This window comes from Salvelinus sp. IW2-2015, linkage group LG11 (genome assembly GCF_002910315.2).
Source record: "Salvelinus sp. IW2-2015 linkage group LG11, ASM291031v2, whole genome shotgun sequence".
Taxonomy (NCBI): Eukaryota; Metazoa; Chordata; class Actinopteri; order Salmoniformes; family Salmonidae; genus Salvelinus; species Salvelinus sp. IW2-2015.
Window position 1 is genome coordinate 7,961,108 of NC_036851.1, and position 19,817 is coordinate 7,980,924.

The window sequence follows — 19,817 nt, forward strand, 5'->3', positions numbered from 1 at the left end:
TTCCATAGTTCTCAGTAACAACGGCCTCGCGCCTCTCTTTTGGAACTCCCTCAGGCGCTACCATGTGATACTCCACACAGCAAACAGACAACAGACAAATGGGGAAATGAGGAAAAGGTTAGTAGAGCAGGCCGATCCAGTGCTGTGTCAAATCTAATAAAGAACTAATCAAGAGCCTTCTCTTCAGCCTCTAGTGTTTCCAAATGCACACAGTAAAACTTTCAAAAAAAGAAAAACAAGCTATTGCCTTAAACGGCTAAAACCTTGCCTGAAAAATACTTTGTCAAAATAAAAAGAGAATTGAGAGGAAAGCCAGGATTCCTCGAAGAGGGAGGGCACACTTAAGTATGTGCTCAGCCAGAGGATGATTTCATCACCAGTGGCCAGGGGTTGTGTGTATGTGTGTGTGTGTGCGCCCTGCAGCCTGCAGCTAATAGAGGGTCCCAGTGGAGAGTGTGAGTCTTGGCGCCACAGAGACCATTAAGTTCATAGATTCCACATCAACTAACACAACACACACAACTACACCATAACACACACACACACACACACACACACACACACACACACACAACACCCACACAACACCACACACACACACACACACACACACACACAGGCAATCATGCATGTGCACACACACACATAGGCAAAGCACTGCACTGTATATTCACATACAGTACAGTCGTTAAGCATCACAGTCGTTAAGCATAGACATCACCTGCTACCTGGAAATAGTGTGCTTTGCAAGGGATTATCAGATAATCAGGACTAATTTGCAATGTACAATGTATGCAATTTAAACACTTTTTTGACAGTCAGATATGTTTGAGGTAAAGTCACATTACTTGAGCTTTGATTGGACTCCACACACAGAGATGTGTACAAAGCTCTCCCTAGCCCTCCATGCTGCAAATCTAACCAGAACTCTATCCTCCTGATTCTTGCTTACAAGCAAAAACTCAAATAGGAAGTACCAGTGAGGCGCTCAATACAGAAGTGGTCTGATGAAGCTGATGCTAAGCTACAGGATTGTTTCACTAGCACAGAATGGAATATGTTTCGGGATTCATCCGATGGCATTGAGGAGTTTACTACATCAGTCACCGACTTCATTAATAAGTGCATTGAGGACATCGTCCCCACAGTGACTGTATGTACCAACCAGAAGCCATGGATTACAAGCAACATCCGCCCTGAGCTAAAGGTTAGAGATGCCGCTTTTTCTAGGAGTGGAAAACGAATCCAGACGCTTATACGAAATCCCGCTATGCCCTTCAACGAACCATCAAACAGGCAAAGGGTCAATACAGGACTAATATCAAATCCTACTACAGCAGCTCTGAATCTTGTCGGAAGTGGCAGGGTTTGCAATCTATCACAGATTATAAAGGTAAACCTGTCGCGAGCTGCCCAGTGACGCGAGCCTGCCAGACGAGCTAAATGCATTTTATGCTCGCTTCGAGGCAAGCAATAGCTTGTCTGGACGACTGTGTGATCACGCTCTCCGTAGCCGATGCGAGTATGACCTTTAACCAGGTTAACAGACAGATTACCAAGACATGTACTCAGAGCATGGCCTAACTACCTGGCAAGTGTCTTCACTGACATTTTCAACCTCTCCGTGACCCAGTCTGTTATACCTACATGTTTCAAGCAGACCACCATAGTCCCTGTGCCGAAGAACGCCAAGGTAAGCTATCTAAATTATTATCGCCCCGTAGCACTCACATCTGTAGCCAATAAATGCTTTGAAAGGCTGGTCATGGCTCACATCAACACCATCATCCCAGACATCATCCCAGACACTCTGGACCCACTCCAATTTGCATACCGCCCCAACAGATCCACAGATGACGCAATCTCTATTGCACTCCACATTGTCCTTTCCCATCTGTACAAAAGGAACACCTACGTGAAAATGCTGTTCATTGACTACAGCTCAGCGTTCAACACCATAGTGCCCTACAAGCTCATCATTAAGATAAGGACCCTGGGATTAAACACCTCCCWCTGCAACTGGATCCTGGACTTCCTGACAGGCTGCACCCAGGTGGTGACAGTAGGTAACAACACATCCGCCACACTGACCCTCAACACAGGGGCGCTTCATGGGTGCATGCTTAGTCCCCTCCTGTACTCGCTGTTCACCCACGACTGTGTTAATGCACACCCCATTATTTATATTTCTACTTTGCACATTCTTCCACTGCAAATCTACCATTCCAGTGTTTTACTTGCTATATTGTATTTACTTCGCCACCATGGCCTTTTTTTTGTCTTTACCTCCCTTATCTCACCTCATTTGCTCACATTGTATATAGACTTATATTTCTACTGTATTATTGACTGTATGTTTGTTTTACTCCATGTGTAACTCTGTGTTGTTGTATGTGTCGAACTGCTTTGCTTTATCTTGGCCAGGTCGCAATTGTAAATGAGAACTTGTTCTCAACTTAAATAAAGGTTAAATCAAAATAAAATAAACAACTCCAACACTGTCATTAAGTTTGCCAACGACACGACAGTGGTAGGCCTGTTTACCGACGACAATGAGACTACAAGGAGGAGGTCAGAAACCTGGCCGTGTGGTGCCAGTACAAAAACCTCTCGCTCAACGTCAGCAAAGGACAAAGGAGCTGATCGTGGACGAAAGAAAATAGAGGGCCGAGCACGACTCCCTTCACATCAACGGGGCTGTAGTGGAGCGTGTCGAGAGCTTCAAGTTCCTCAGTGTCCACATCACGAAGGACCTATAATGGTCCAAACACACCAACACTAGCGTAAAGAGACCGAAAAGATTTGTCATGGGCCCTCAGTTCCTCAAAACGTTCTACAGCTGCACAATTGTGGACATCTTAACTGGCTGCATCACCGCTTGGTATGGCAACTGCTTGGTGCTACAGAGGGTAGTGCGTATGGCCCAGTACGTCACTGGAGCCAAGCTTCCTGCCATCCAGGATCTCTATACCAGGTGGTGTCAGAGGAAGGCCCTAAAACATTTCAAAGACTCCATCCTCCCAAGTCATAGACTAGACTATTCTCACTGCTACCGAACAGCAAGCGATACCAGAGTGCCAAGTCGGGGACCAAAAGGCTCATGAACAGCTTCTACCCCAAAACCATAAGACTGTTGAACAGTGAATCAAATGGCTGTTTGCATTGACCCACTTTTTTGTGTTGCACTGATTCTCTTGCACAGGCTCTATGCACACTCACTGGACTCTACCCACAAAATCACTGACACTCCAACACACACATACGCTCAGACACACAAAACGCACACATGCATATTGACGACACACACACACACACTCACACATAGACACACTTTAACACTCTTTCACACACGCTGCTGCTACTCTGTTTATTATCTGTCATGATTGTCTTGTGACTTTTACCCTACCTACTTGTACATATTACCTCAATCCCGTGACCTACCTCGTACCTCTAGCTCATTGTCTCAGTACCGGTACTCCTTCTATATAGCCTCGTTATTGTTATTTCAGTGTGTTACTATTTTGTTCTTTAAAAAAAAATGTTGCTATGTTTCTTAATTTTGAACTGGGAAAGGGCTCGTAAGGTAATATTTCACGGGGAAGTCTACACTTTTTGTTTTCAAATAACATCACAATACATTTTAAAAGTTGCCATTAGTAATTGTTTCAGACTTACAAAGGTTTGTTACGTGACAGATGAATAGAGGTGAATAGATTGTGTTTCTATTTATTGAATATACGTATACAGCAGACTCTTACAAACTGTACACAAACATCTTACAGTATGTTATTGCTGTCCATTCCTTCCTCTTGCAACAACACTAGACTACATAGAGATTTGAAACACATCTGACTTTCCATTGGCCAGATAACTAGCTGTGTGAAGGGTCAACGTGTTTCCTGATAACTGGGCGAGGGTTGAGGCTGTTTGCAGAACCGCCAGGCTGTGTTTCGTTCCAAGATGTTCCCTACCCTGTGTCCTCCTTCACTCCCTTTCATGAATCTGAGACAACTGGGTAGGTGTAAGAAATAGCTCCACCCACCTAGTTTCCGCCATGTTGCTTTAAGATATCCAGTCTGATCAGATATTTTAAGGGTAGTGAATAAGGGTAGAGTGGAGGAAACACCTTCCTGGAATGAAGAGTAGCCCGGAGCGAGCCAGGCAAAGACAAACAATGGGCGCCTTCCACATTGCAGCCAACTTTAAAGGCGGGTCGAGGCTGACTGATCTACAAATCATATTGCATCATACATACAGTTCCTCATAAGTATAAGTAACCCCTTTGTATTTCTTTACATATTATTGTGTTACAAAGTGGGATTAAAATGGATTTAATTGTAATTTTTGTCAACGATGTATACATATTAATCTGTAATGGCAAAGTGGAAGAAAAATGCTATGTATTTAAAGATTTAAAGACAAATAAAACATTATTTACCTTCATCAGATAAGTATTCACCCCCCTGAGTCAATACATGTTAGTAAGACCTTTGGCAGTGATTACAGCTATGAGTCTTCTTGGGTAATTCTCTAAGAGCTCTGCACACCTTGATTGTTCAATATTTGCCTATTATTCTTTCAAACATTCTTCAAGCTCTGTCAAGGTGCTGGTGATCATGATCAGCAAGTCTTGCCATATATTTTCAAGCAGATTTAAGTCCAAACTGTAACTTGGCCACTCAGGAACATTCACTGTCTTCTTGGTGAGCAACTCCTGTGTGGATTTGGCCTTGTGTTGTAGGTTATTGTTCTGCTGAAAGGGGAATTCCTCTCACAGTGTCTGGTGTAAAGCAGACTGAAACAGGTTTTTCTTTAGTATTTTACCTGTGCTTAGCTCCATCACGTTTCTTTTTATCCTGAAAAACTCCCGTCTTTGCCGATGTCAAGCATACCCATACCATGATGCAGCCACCACAATGCTTGAAAATAAGGAGGCAGTTACTCAGTCATGTGTTGTGTTGGATTTGCCCCAAACACAAGGCTTTGCATTTAGGACAAAAAGTGTGTTGCTTTGCCGTATTACTTTAGTGCCTTGTTGCATGTTTTGGAATATTTTTATTCTGTATATTTTATTCTTCTTCTCACTCTGTTATGTGGGTCATTATTGTGGAGTCACTACAATGTTGTTGATCTTTCCCCAGTTTTCTCTCATCATGGTGACTTCCCTGAGCAGTTTCCTTCCTGTCCTGCAGCTCAGTTCAGAAGGATGACTATCTTTGATGTGTCTGGGTGGTTTAATACATCATCCACAGCATAATTATTAACTTGACCATGCTTAAAGAGATACTCAATGTCTGATTTGTTATTGTTACCCATCTACCAATCACTGCCCTTCTTTATGAGGCTTTCGAAAATCTCCCTGCTCTTTGTAGTTGAATCTGTGCTTGAAATTCAATACTTGACTGAGGGACCTTAAATATGTTGTATGTATAGCGGACAGAAGAAGGGGTAGGCATTCAAAAATCTTTGTCATCCCCATTACCATGTACCATATGTGATTTTTTATTAAGCCTAATTTAGGCTTGCCTAAACGAAGGGAGTGAATACTTGTGCAACAACTATATTTTAGTTATTTAATTTGTATTAATAAGTAACATTTTCTTTTCACTGACATTATAGAGTATTTTGTGTAAATCAATTACAAAAAGAATCACTGTTAAATCTATTTCAATCCCACTTTGTAACTCAACAAAATATGAAAAAAATCCAATAGGGATAAATACTTACGATACCCACTGTAACTACTACTACTATTAACTCATATTATTTGTAGATCGATTGGTCGGTCACAATTTACCCATGATGCATCACGGTTTTGACTCTCTCGAACGTGGCCTTTCCCTGCAGCGGGGTGACATCTCGCCTGGAAAACAGTGTCCTGGTCTGACACTGACTGTGGGAGAGGAGCAGTTGTGCAAACAGACTGTAATGATAGGGGTGCCACAGCACCTGAAGGCCTCGGTGTAACAGAAGCATTGTGTGCAGTAGGTGGCGTAGGTTTGGGTGGTCGGTGTACTCTTTTCTCAAGTTAACCATCAAGCTATATAACCCATTTTACAACAATGAAAGACTCTATATCAAGTGGATATTTTTGTTCCACCTTTTAAGATCAATCACATTTAAAATAGTTCTAATGCATCTCCTAAAAAGATTGGATTGAAAAATGTAATCATATTTTTTTATTATTATATTAGAATCAGCAGAAATTTGATAACTCAAAACCTTCACATGAAAGGAAGAAACTATTTGGCAGAGGATCCTAGGCCTAGCCCAGTCCAGAGTTAGTGCTATCAGTACTGTGCAGTAATTAGGGCAATGCGTTCAGAACCTGCAATGACCTCGAGAGCAAACAGTCATGAACCTTGTGAGATCCTGCCCTGCCTGCCTGCCTGCCTTGCCTGCCTGCCTGCCTGCCTGCCTGCCTGCCTGCCTTGCTTGCCTGTCTGTCTGACACCCATCTGAAATGGAGGACAAGGGATCCAGGAAGTAGCGCTGCATTAGAGAACAGCCAGAATTTCCTCGTTCTCACTCTCTCCTGGGCGTACATACTTAAATGAGAGAGCACAGCACAACACACAATCCTACTATACAGAAACTGTTACTGTACAGCATGTGATCGTGTGGGTACAGTCTTAGAAAGATTTTGATCCTCAAAACCAGAAAAAGGTGCCTGGTTACTGTGTACTGCCTAAGCTGGCACTGCCACGAGAGGGGTGACTGGGAGTGGGCACTACCCTCGAAGCTTTCCCACATGAGGGAGGAGTGTGAGAGAGAGAGAGAGCAGAGAGCCAGCTCGAGCTGCCTTACAGAGACGTGTGTCCCCAGCGCTGTGCTTTAGAAACAAGCAGCGCTCTTTTGAACCGCTGCCAATGGAGGCTGGCCCAAGCTGTTGCAGCTGAAACTTTTACAAGCTCACTGCTCGCGAGCAGGAAGAGAGAGACACAGAGAAATATTTGTAAAGGGAATTTGCATGCGCAGCTCCTCTATTCTCCAGTTCCTGTCTGCGCTCGTTCCTGAAATATTGGCAACCTGATTTCTTTGTTGATAATTGTTAGTGTTTGTTAAAAGGGGAATTTATATAAGGGAACAGAAATATTTTTGGGGAGGAGTGTGCATGAAGGTTGAAATGCAAGGTACATTGAAGGACAGAAATAAATGAGAAAATAACAAAAGAATAGATGACGTCACAGAGAGAGCTGCCCGGGATTATGCCTGAGAAAAGAAGATGATGATGACAGTTTTTGACTGCAGCACTTGTCTATGTGACATACGTGTCTATGTCTCGCTTTCTCTCTCTCTCTGGTGGACAGACGGAGGAGGAAGGGGGTGAAATACACTTTTTGGCACAGTGACACTGGATTATTTTCGTGACTTTAACTTATTTTGGCACAGAGTCCTGCGGAACTCTGTCATTCGGTTTATCTTACTACTGCCGTCTGTTCCCAGAAGTTGACCCTTTCCTCACCCTCTGTTTAGCTTTTCCACAGCACAGCTTGTTGCTGGGGTATCATTCCTGCAAACCACATTTAACGTACACATACAGAAACGCTCATCTGTAACGTTGACAAAAAAAAGGACACTTTTTTTCTCACAGGTTGTTTTCTTTCTTTTCTTTTCTTTCGTCTCATTGCGACCAGGCAATTTTACCATCTCATCTGAAAGCGTGAAAACGGTTCAAATCAAAACAAAAACACAGGCAGGTGCAGAACAGCTAAAGACGTCTGTAATGACTACTGAAAATGGGAACCGTGAGGCATGTACTACCTGGGACTGATGCCAACTGCTGACAAAAGGCTTCACTGCACGCTCTGAGAGAAGTCTTTAACTCGTTCTTTCTTCACCCCCCAAATGCATCAGGAATCTACGGGATTGAGTTGTTTTGATGTCATAAGTCTGGCAACACTTTTTTGCCATAGGTACAAGAACCGATGTAAGTATTTCATTCTGGTACCTCTCTCTGCGCTCGTGTGTGTTTTTCCCTGCTCTCTCTGCCTCAGTGTGTTGCTGTGAGATTAATTTTTGATGATAGACTGTCAGTCTCTGGGTTTAAGGGCCATGTGGGGTGTCTTAGTTTTGTTGTTCCTTACAGCCATTCTTTTCGAGAGGATTTCAAAGTTTAAGATCTCAATTTCCGCTATGAAACTACTTGCGGTTCGAACCCAAAATAAGATTTTTCTTTTTCGAAAGTCATCTGTTCGAGCAGGCTGTTGTGACCTCATGCTTTCTCTCTCTCTCGCTCTCCTTCTTTCTTCCTCTCTTCCTCTCCCTGTTTCTGCCTCTTGGCAGCTGGGCCAAAGTGGGCAGGGAGAGAGGAGGGCACGGCCGAGACTGCTCTCAAGCCCCAGCCCTTGTTCGAGTGGGGTTGCTCGCCAGCACGCTGCTCAGCCTTTCCCTCATCTTGCAGACGAAAGAGAGGGACGTGGAAACGCGCTCTCCTCTCCTTTCTTCCCCGCCCTTTTTTCACCACCACCATGGCCTGTTCACTTCGGGTCATCTCTGCGGAGATCCCTACTCTGTCCTTTACAAAATCTACTTCCAGGTATTTCCATTTTTGATACTGCTTCTATGCCAGGGCCCTGTGACTTTTTGTTTTTGATCTACCTCTCCTTTACTCGTATCTTTTATATTTTATCCTTTGCACTTTTCCTATTTTCCACCATCATCTTCCTCCTGTACACGTGTCTGCCTCGCCCCCGCCGCAATGTCGAAATCTTCGCCATTACTGTATGGTCGAAATTATGCTGATTTTCGTATGAAGAAGTAGAGAGAATTAGTTCGACCATGAGCATATTGTACATTTTGTAAACCCATTGAAGGTTGATATAGTGATAGCTATTCACTTCAGGGTACAATAGAGCATAAGACAGCGCCCAGGACAATATGCATTATTTGGGACAGCGTTGTTTGTGTAGAAAGTTTTAAATACAACAGACACCAAAGAAAAATAAATTGTCCTCTTAGTGGTCTCATGGTTGTGTCTGGCCTTTGAAGTAGCTTTTTGCTTATTTTTTTTTTGTGTGTGTGTGTGAACAATAACATTTAAGGCATCGTTATAAGGCAAAGAGAGCTTAATCACACTACTATGCCATAAATCCTATCCCCAAAGCCCCAAAAAGAAACAAAACGCCACAAGTGCTACCTCTCGAAGGTTTCAAAGGGAAATATTTTGAGACAAAATTACTTCTGCATATTTACACTACGTTTTATCTTTCGCCGCAGGATTCAAATCCATAAGGTTTGAAACATAGTGAGCAATCGGCAACCCATCTCCTACTTTGTCCGTAGTGGAGGAAACACTGGCATGTACAATAGGTATGACCAAAAGATGAGGACTCCCAGAAAAAAAGAGCAGCTCCAGTGAACATAATGAACTCAAGAAGTTTTCCCACTTTTAAAATCCTCTGACTCTAGTATTAACAACCACAATATGAATATATAAAATGTTGTTCTTTTGATTAGATACCAGCATCCAAAGTCTCTTACCATGTGTCCGTAACATATTTACCGTATCAAAACACTCATATGCTGATGTTTTGGGTGATTTGATTTCTTTTCAACTTGGAGACCCTGATCTCGCCTCAGAGGTTTTTGCGTGAATTATTATGACAGTTCAAGTCATAATACAGTCACATAATCTAAAAAGGTAACCAGTTATAAAGCCCCCGGAGGCTTCGTTTCACAATGGCTCTCACTACGAATGTGTTAAAAGGTGAAACAGAGATGTCAAACGAAATGACAACGTTAATTGAGCTAAAAAGAACTGCTGGAACAATTGCTGTCTACTAATTTGGTAACTAACAGTCAAGTTACTGCTGTTTCCTCTAGACCTGTGCAGAAACCAGTATGAACCAGATCATTCTGATGCAAGCATTGTTCTATACATGAAGGAGCTTGTATTGTAGGGTCTCAATTTCAGATGGAGCGTTTGAATGCTTTTTCAGCATTTCTCCACCAACAATTTAGGTTTAAGTTGTTATTGTTGGCATGTCGTTTTTTAGATCCTGCAGAATTATCACATTAATGGGTATGACTTAAAATAAAAACCAAGAATGGATTTATGTTGAAGTGGCTCGTATTTATTTATAGTAGATCTACTTTCAGTAAAGGAGCGTCAAAAATCTTGACATTTTATCAGTACATGTAGGCCTACTACAATGCACAGCATTCAATTGCTCAAATAGCCAAGGCCTACTGTAAATACAAAATGTTTCTCTAGTTTTTGTATATTACTTACAGTCTATTACCTGCTTAGTCTGCGAGTGCGTTTGTGTAGGTGTGCGTGTGAATGAGAGCATGGCATACAGAAAGTCAAAGCTACAGTAATAGAGAAAAATATAAAATGGGTGGGGGCAGGGAAGGCGGGGAAGAGACAGAAAATGAGCTGATTTCCTCCTCCCCCGTTCGTTCTGTTTTCCTCAGATGAACTTGTCATGTTACTTGATGATATGTTTTTTTGGAAGCCAGGCCATTCATATCCCCTGCTATTTGTGTGTCTCCTCCCCCCCCCCCGGTTACACGGACGTGCTGGTTACCAGGAACAAAGTCTGTTTGCCTTTATCAGGAACTATAAGCATACTCAAACAATCCAATTTGATAACACTTGAAGGCCACTGAGAAGGAAAAAAGTAACAATATTGAATGTTTCGTTTTAACTCTTTGACGTATGCGACTTCTACAAAATAGAAGGAAAAGTTTAAGATTTCGGCGAACATATTTTATTGTTCTTTTGAAATAGTAGACAATGTAACATGATTCTGAAAAAATGTATAATTGGTGTTGTACTAACAGCTTGTTTAACTTGAATTCAGAAGAAGACCGTAATTGTCAAATTTGGTATCAATATGCATAAGTGATACGGGCCTGTATAAAATACAATTATTTGTTTTCTTTGTAACTATGGGGATGAATATTGAACAAAGTGAAACATGCCGCTATTAAATATTAAACAGTCATCTAGGCCTGTCTCGTGGTTGAGTGCAGTTAGGTGCTGCATGTTATCACAAACAGTGGGATGGCTATGCTACGCTGAGGCCTCCAGAGACCTCATGATGGAGTCAAACAAGGTCAACGCCAAACATACTTCCTGTTTGGGGCCCGCTATTTTTGCAACCAGGGCGTTCTCCTCCGGTCGAGCCGATTGACATTATGAATCGTTTCTCTCTCAGTCAATATAGGGAACAGAAGTAGGCTACTGTATTACAGAGAAGTTCACTTGCTTTAGCCCATATGTTAAACATATAGTATGCTTATATCTATAGTGGAGGACTTTACAACTCTCCTACAGTAGGCTCAATAGGAAGTTGAACTTTGAGAAAAAGAATATGTGGAACCTGAGTCTGGTATTAGCAGAAAAGGCAGTCCGGAGTGTTGGAACATGAACACGAGGAAGACGGTGAACTTGGACTACTTGGCTAGGTGAAGAAGGAGCACACCTGGTCCAGCGTATAGTACAGAACACTATGGTAATCTTTTTTTCATTGTACATACATAGTTAATGGCATATATGTCATATTATATTGTTTATATATTATACTTAAGATTGGAAGCGAATGCTGATGGACTCCCGACAGTACATTAACTTATTAACAATGCGGACTGATTTTTATGAAAGCGGGTTTGTCAGATCAACTCTAGGATAAACTATTTGTCTACCGGGGATTTGATCGACTGATCTCTGCTAAATCTATTTTGAATATATGTGAAAAGCAAATGTTTTATCACCAGTGATTTCTGGCTTGAAAGCATTGTTCATAATTGATTGGATGTGTATTGACACAGATACTAAATAGCGTACTGTTCTAAATAAAATGAAATATTAAAATGGTCAATTGCTTGCAAATGGGCGAACTCAACCTGATAATAGCCACTTCCTTTTCAATAATTACCATACTGAAGTGGCAGGCGATCAAAACCTTTCTAATTGTGAACGGGGAAAAAAAGATCTGAAGATCAATGTAAATTCCTGGCAAACGCAGAGAGAGGAGAAATATACAGGACATGTCACATCTAGTGAGATGATCATCTTCATTAGATGGAGTAGCACACAAACACTAGCACACAAACACATACTGCTAATGCAGTATTTTACTGCATTAGCATTCGACCTCTATCTGGACATTTCTCCAAATTGAAAACTTGAGTACTGTATCTAGCTGTTGTTGCGATGGTGTAAGTCCGGTCCAATTATATACAATGCCATAGTAGCTACTGTATTGTCACATACCGACTCCCACAAACTCCCATGGCAGACTCCCATTGCTCCGGTGCCAATATTCCCCTCCCCCCTCAGTGGCGAGCATTGCCATGCTCCCTCCACTACATCACCCGCTTTTTGGTTCATTGAGATTCAGCTTGGCACACAGACAATGCCCATTTCATGGCACCGGATATTGAAGAGAGGAGCATACAAGATTCTTCACCAGTCTCTACCCTCTCGGTCGTGCCCAGTGTTTCGCCATGGACCACCACTCATGATAGATATTTTTCGTATTGTGCTCATGGCAAAATATTAATCGCGAGCAATTCGTTATCCAACTATTACACAGTATGGAACGTGCTAACCAAGTTTGTTTTTTCGTGACGGCTGTTTTACTCGTCTTACAAAGATGAGAAGAGCGACTTTTTATAAGGCGACGCACAGAGAGAGCATTCTGATAACGTCTTTCTCAGGGAAAGTGTGCAGCAGGTGTGACAGGAACACGGCTCCTCTCGCTTACCACGGCAGCCATTTTCTTTTGTGCAATATAGTCAGTGAGTGAGCAGTCTGGGATTTGAACACTTGACAATAAGAATACAGGTTTTAGCTGACTTGAACATTGAGTTTTTGTGAGTATTGTCTGTCTTTTTTTTGTTGAATGTGCTTGTTTTGGTAGGCTATATATTATGTGTACAAATATGTATTTTACTATATATCTACCAAGCCTGCAGATCTGTGTTTATATAATTAGGACTCATACAGGGATACAGTTAATACACTCAATCATTGAACATAATCTGGATTCTCAGTCACCTCCCCATCCCCTGTTGTCATGCATCGAATCTTCAGGCATGACAACAAATCTCTCACAGACCTATGAGGCCCATCATTATCATGAAGCACTGTTGAGTGGCTAGTCACTGCCTACAAGCATTTCAAGCAGGATGATGGGTTTCATGTAGGAAAAAATGGTGTGCGAAAGGTTCTATAGCTTCTTGGTACTAAACCTGGTACTAAAACGATACAAGTGATTATTGCAACATTATTTCGGATCAAGCGTTACTAATGTGTTAAGCTATTTTACCATGAAATGTTTTGAAATTGGCAATTGGCAACCATCTTATTTTAGGTTAGCGTGCTGTATGCAAATGCATATCAAAATGCATTCTTACTAAATAAGTGTACACAGTCTGGATATGACCTAAATGGTAACACTTTCTAGGACGCTTCATTTGCGTAATGCATTATACAGCCTGATATGTACTCATAATGCACTATGATAGAGTAATAATGCATTATAAGCATAGCTGTAGACACAGATAAAGACTCATATAAACTCACAATTCCATATACCAATACTCCTAATGCATTATAGGTGTAATCTTAAGCAATTATAATGCACAGCAATGTAGTGCTTCAGAATTGCTGGTCCCAGCGGGAGTCGAACCCACAACCTTAGTGTTGCTAGCGCCATGCTCTACCAGCTGAGTAACAGAGGACCACGATTTAATAACAAAGAAGAGCAGCAATATCTCGCGGAGTAACTTCTTACTTAGGACCAGCAATGGGCAACAGCTCTCTGTCCATTTTCATTTGTGAGATCTTATTTTCATCATCCGTGGTCATGGCAGAGCGGAAATCTCTCCACAAAAGAGGACAGCTTCTTCACCCTCTCTGCAACTTCTAGGGGCCTAAATCGTTAAAAGCTTTTACTGCAGTGGGCTAAATATTGGTCAAACAGTGTTTCTTGGTAGTCTCAAACAAATCTACGTTGAAATAAAAGTATACACCTCACGCACATGGTTATGGGCTTAAAAAAAGAAGACACCTGTACCATTTCAGATATAGAGCTAAAATGTATTACATTTTGGAGTTTGCATCCCAATATTACACTTTATATATATCCCAGAAGACTGAAGCAAAACTGTTTGGCTGTTTTTTAAAATAATGGTAATTAAATATGAAATTATGAAAAATATGAATAACATTCCACCCATGAGGCCACTAGGTCACTTGACTGCAGGAAAGGGCTACGAATGTCTGGCGCTGCCAGATGCAGCTCGGCAACTGAAGCTTTAAGGGCAATCCCGGTCCGGTCCGGTCCAACAGTCTCAAAGGCGGGCCTCATAGAGTTTCCATTTTTGAAGCCTTGAAGAGCCAACTTGTACCTGGCAATGATGCTTCTTGTGTTTTTCACTGAGAGAAAGAGGCACATTAAATGTGGTTAAATAAACATTCAGGAATAACAGACAATCCACTGACACAAGTTTTAATGAATGTGTATTTGTTATCAATGATGTTGTGCTATTCATTCAAATCTCACTTATTTGTCACTTGAATCTAATTGGGCGTCTTTGAGTGTGACTTCCTTCCATTCTGTTTGTGTACTGTGTGTGAGTGTTTCGGAGCAGGTCTCTTCTGTTTCACTGGGCCTCTCTTGGGAGTTGAATCCATCGAAGAGTCAGAAAGGGCAGAGGTGTCATGAACATCTGAATCATCAGCTGAGTGATCGGAAATATCCACTTTGGACTGCTTCACATCTGCAGATTCAAAATGGATACTTTAATGGGGTCAAGCCAGAGAAATAGGACAACACAATATCCTGTACACATATCCAAGATGCATGTTTTCAAATGTGCTTTCAAGTATGTACTTTGTCTTATTTTCATTTCTACTTCTCATAGATTTTCCTAACCTAAGTGGCTTCAAGTGATTCTTCTTTTTTTCACACCGGTGACCTCTCGGATGAAGTACTCCTTCTTGAACAGTTCCCCTTGGAGTAAGACTTTGTAATCTTTCAGGATTTTTATCGTCTCATCTCGTATGGCACCTTCTTCTCTCTCTCAGTCCAGAAGCTGCTCTAGCTGTTTCACCTGGTGAACAGCAGTTGGTGCAGCAACTCTGGTTATTAACACCAACACTGGGGTTTACACCACTGAGTGTTCATTTCGGAGTCAATTGAAGTCCTGAATCAACACTAGAAATGTTCAACTGAAAAATCAACCCTGGCCAATTTGCTGTGCACTTTATATTTGTATAGCAACAACTCATGGTGTATAATATCTGTCTGCCTTAGGCGTTTCATCACTTTACCCAAAGCAATCAAAGATGACTTTATAGTGGCTTATGAGTATGCTACAACACACCATAACAAAGATGATGATGCAGTAATATGCTCATTGACAAAAACGTTTGAAATGCATCACACCGATGGTCATTATAATGCTATGTGGTCCTTGATGAAAAAGTGACTGGCAATGATTATACTCATAATGCATTAGGAGTATTGGTATATGGAATGATGTGTTTATAGGAGTCCTTATGTGTGTCTATAACTATGCTTATACTGCATTATTACTCTGTCCTAGTGCATTATGTGTACATGTATAATGCCGTGTATGGACCTCATAGAAAGGGTTCCTGAATGAATCTCTCTTTCTCAATAAGCTGAATCTTAACTTCAAGATCAAAGTAACTCAAACTAACACACTTTATAACGCATTCAGAAATCAAGTTAGGATTCAGCTCTAAGCCTTCAACCGTTGCCATGAACTTATTTTTTGTCGATAGAAATCAGTGTCCCCCTCAGTCTGTCTCGTCTGTGTACAGTGGCCAGTCAAGGGAGGCTGATGCCATTCGGAGTCTAATTAATTCAACATCTCAATTAAGGCCTCCACTCCCTCCCTGCCCCACTACCTTCTCATTCGGCCCCACTGAGCAGGCCCTGACACTCCTACAAACAGCCTCGCGGCCTGCCAAAACATTTCAATCACTGTCTGCCTTAATTAGGCCAAAGAGGAATTCAGAATGTTAATGAACTGCCCTGGTGCCTTTCAGAGGCTATGGTTTACATGCTAATTTATGCAAAGCGGCGGGGCCTCTGCATGGTTTGACCATCGTCTCCCATAACACTGCCTGAGCCGGCCCAACCCACCCAGCCAAAGCATTGCCCTGGGGGGCATGGGCTGCACTGCCCAGCTGGTACTTCAAACTCTAGTTGGCACAGTTAACACTGAGCTCTTTTTCAAAGAACTGAATGGCTTTCACACTGATAAAAAAACAACATTGTATTAGGGGGGGGACTGAGACTAGGTACAAAAATAGTTCACTACCAAATACCATGTCAGCATAAAAACGATGTAATATTATCGGTTTTCATTCACCTTCATCTCTTTAAAATTATGGAAGCTGGAAAGTAGTAAAAGTCATTTATCTCATCCACTCAGATGGGCATAACAGTGCCACCTTTTATCCGGACAAAACAAACAGAAAAATCCATCTGAGATCCAACACGATGGATTAAAAGAAGCAGCGAGAGAGTTTCACAGGTTTCTGCCCCACAGATGTTGTCACTTAAGAGTGCCAAGCAACTCCCTAAAATGGCCGAATCGCTGCCATTTTGTTTTCATCCTTTCCCCTTCCTTCCTTCCTTTGCATTTCTTGCAGGCTATCCACACAGCTCTGTGCAGGCTAGGGGGAGGCAACCGGGGGAAGCCATGTTTAAATAAGCTACCAATTAAACAGCAAGCTTCCGTGGGGTTGTAGGGCTGGAAAGAGCCAAGTTACCAGAAAAAATGGGCACTAATTCCTGGCGCGGCTCTCCTTTATTACATGCCAGCCTCTCTGGATGCCAGTGAGTTACGCTTTAGGCTTGCAGAAATTAGCACACTTTCCTTAGCGCCTGCATCGTTTCGTCTTTATTTCGTTAATCTTTTGGCAAAAGCTACCTTATGCGATTCCGTTGCGATCACATGACATGCCTTCTGTCCGTATAACTGCTATAGTGACACGGACACACCTGTCGATGCCATAATACGAGCTGGTGACTCCTCTGGGTGTTGTGAACTGACGCAGTTCAGTAGCACAGTTCATACGAAGCAAAGCAGTTGAGCTTTCACAGCTTCGTTCTGTAGTGGCGAATTTGAACCAGGCCCAGGATTAAACAGCAGAGCCAGAACCAGAGAGGAAATTGCTCCTTGGAGGTAATTCCCTATAAAATTGTTACCAGACGACCTCCTCTTCAGTCCATTGCGAGGGATGTCATTTTAATAAACTGGATATGTGCAGGGTTTCTGTTAATGCCTGATTTCATTCAAGTTGGCTTCATGTACTGTCCTGTAGTGTGTTTGTGTGTGTGTGTGTGTTCTGTCTCTTATACACATCTAGATGTGTATAAGAGACAGGTGTGTGTGTGTGTGTGTGTGTGTGTGTGTGTGTGTGTGTGTGTGCGTGCGTGTCTATGTGTTTTGAGCTTTTGTACGAGTGCTAATGTGCAAGGGTGTGCGTATGTGTTTATGTACAGTAATGATCAACCACTAACCATACAAACGCTCTCGTTCTCTCTTTCTCTTTCTCTCTCTCCCACAGTTCCCACAGTAGAACTCCTAAACCTCATCTCTGGGTCAGACTCTGGGTCAGACTAAGCACCTGTCCTTGAGGCTGAGGTAGTAGATTGAATAGTTGTGGGGTATATGTCCTCCCTCTGAGATAACTATACAATCTACTGTCTTTCCTAAGGAGACAGACTGATCGTCAATAACCCTGAAGATTGACCGTTCTCCCCTGACCRTCTCACCCATCTTCCTAGCCCGGATACCTGCCTGCAGCCTGTCTCTGCTCTGTGGGGAAGTTACCCCATTAGCATATCACCTCCATTTACACCCATTCACAGACTGTTGCAGGACAAAATGAGAACGGGCAACATTTCCTTTGTTAGACCTCCCAATGCTTTATTTGGGTTGTTGGGGCCTGTTGTGTTTGAGTGAAAGTGTACTTTAGGGTGAGTGTGTTTGTGTTGTCGCCTCTCACTGTATCTCTTTTAMGTGTGTTTGAATGACATTCGTCCTTCATCCGTTAGTCTTTCAGGTGAATATGTTCTGGCGAGGTGAGGTAGTAGGTTGTATAGTTTGTGGGAGGGATTGAATCCTATTCAGGTGATAACTATACAGTCTATTGCCTTCCTTGAGAGGCACAATGACCGTCTGCAGCAACGAGGAAGTCCACAGAAAGCTGCTCTCTGAATTCCTCAATGCATTGGATGCAATCTCACTATGATAAAGCAACAGCTGGAGCACAAATGTGTTTATAGCCTCGCCAGCGCCACTTGGTGGCCAATGAGCAGCAGGACTCCAGAGAACCTTCTTGTAGGTTCACGATTCAGAGCTCCTCCAGAATGAAAGGATATGAAATGCACTCAACAGAGAATGCATCAGTGTTGCAAAATCTAAACAATAAGGGTTGGTTCTCCAGAACCAAATCAAGCCCTAAATAAATGCTTTTAGGCTTGTGATATGTTTTATGGTAACATTATTAAAGGTTTTGTTAATTAATAAAGGTTAAATATAGCTATTAAACCAGCATCTAGTCTTTTAATCTGACTTTTTAGGGCATTAAATACATCTGATTACTCCTAATTTCAATTCTGAAGATAGTTTTTTTGTTGTCAGTAACTATACATGCTATAGGGCTATACGCTTTATTTTGTGGTCAGTAACCACACATGATATAGGTTTATACATTTACTGCCAGTCAATTCAAAAGTTGCTGACAGGTTATTAGGGACGTTCCACAAAAAGTAGCACCTGTGCCTTTTTGCATCTCTTTGATATTTTAAGTAGAAATTGTGCACCAATATTGAATTTTAAAAGCCTGTTAAAACTAAATGAAGTGCCCTTTTTAATATAGACCACACGGAGAGTTTTATGTGAATAAAGGCTTGTTAAAGTGCCCCTTTGTCAGCCCTGTGTTWCTTGTGTCACAAGATGTCAACCCCATTGTAGACATACGTTGGAAAGCCCTAGTTATAAAGCCCGATTTCATCATGGGGGACAACTACATCTACATTTACCACACCGATGACTTGAACAGTTACAGTATGACCTAGTTTGAATGTCAACAAAACTAAAAGTATGTAGCTTACGTCTCTTTAAAGAAAAGAGAAACAACTGCCAGCAAGGTCAGTTGAGTTCTGATACAGAGTACCCGGCCATGTTATCATTATGGCAGGAACACAATGTGTTCGTTCATCTATTGCAATATGCCATATCGCAATAATAAATACATATCCCACTGCCGTCTAGTGTGCTTACACAAGACCAGGGGAATAATGCCAGAGAGAGGGGGATGAGCTCCATGCCAATAGACGTTAATCAAGACACAATATTGTCATTACAACATTTGTATAATACATACAATGTAATAGTATGTATTTGACAAACCYTTTTGAAATAAAAACGTTACTTTAGATTGGATTTCTTCATCTCTGAAAATATATGATGATATCGAAGAGTGTCAGAGCTATATGTATACCGTAGGTCTACACACTCTTAACGTTAAACACAAACCTATGTGAAAAGTTGAAGTGTAAATGGTTGCGTTAAAAATAAGCATAATCATACAAAAAGTTCATTAGAGAAGGGTTTCTTTATTGGATAACTGTAGTACATCTTATCTCCAATCTTGGGAAACCCCTGTATAAGTAAAGAAGGTAACAATTATAAGAAATRGACAAACTATTTGATACAATACATTTTGAGGAACTGGCATTTAGACACAGGAAATGCAACACTGAAATGAAACTTACAAGCTTTTCATCCTCTCCTTCAGTTTCATTCACAAGACA

At 41.7% G+C, this 19,817-nt stretch overlaps 1 pseudogene; it reads right to left on the reverse strand.

The window, feature by feature from the left end:
* Positions 1-13,744: 13,744 nt before the first annotated feature.
* LOC139028426 (coiled-coil domain-containing protein 106-like) lies at positions 13,745-17,068 on the reverse strand (annotated as a pseudogene).
* Positions 17,069-19,817: the final 2,749 nt, after the last annotated feature.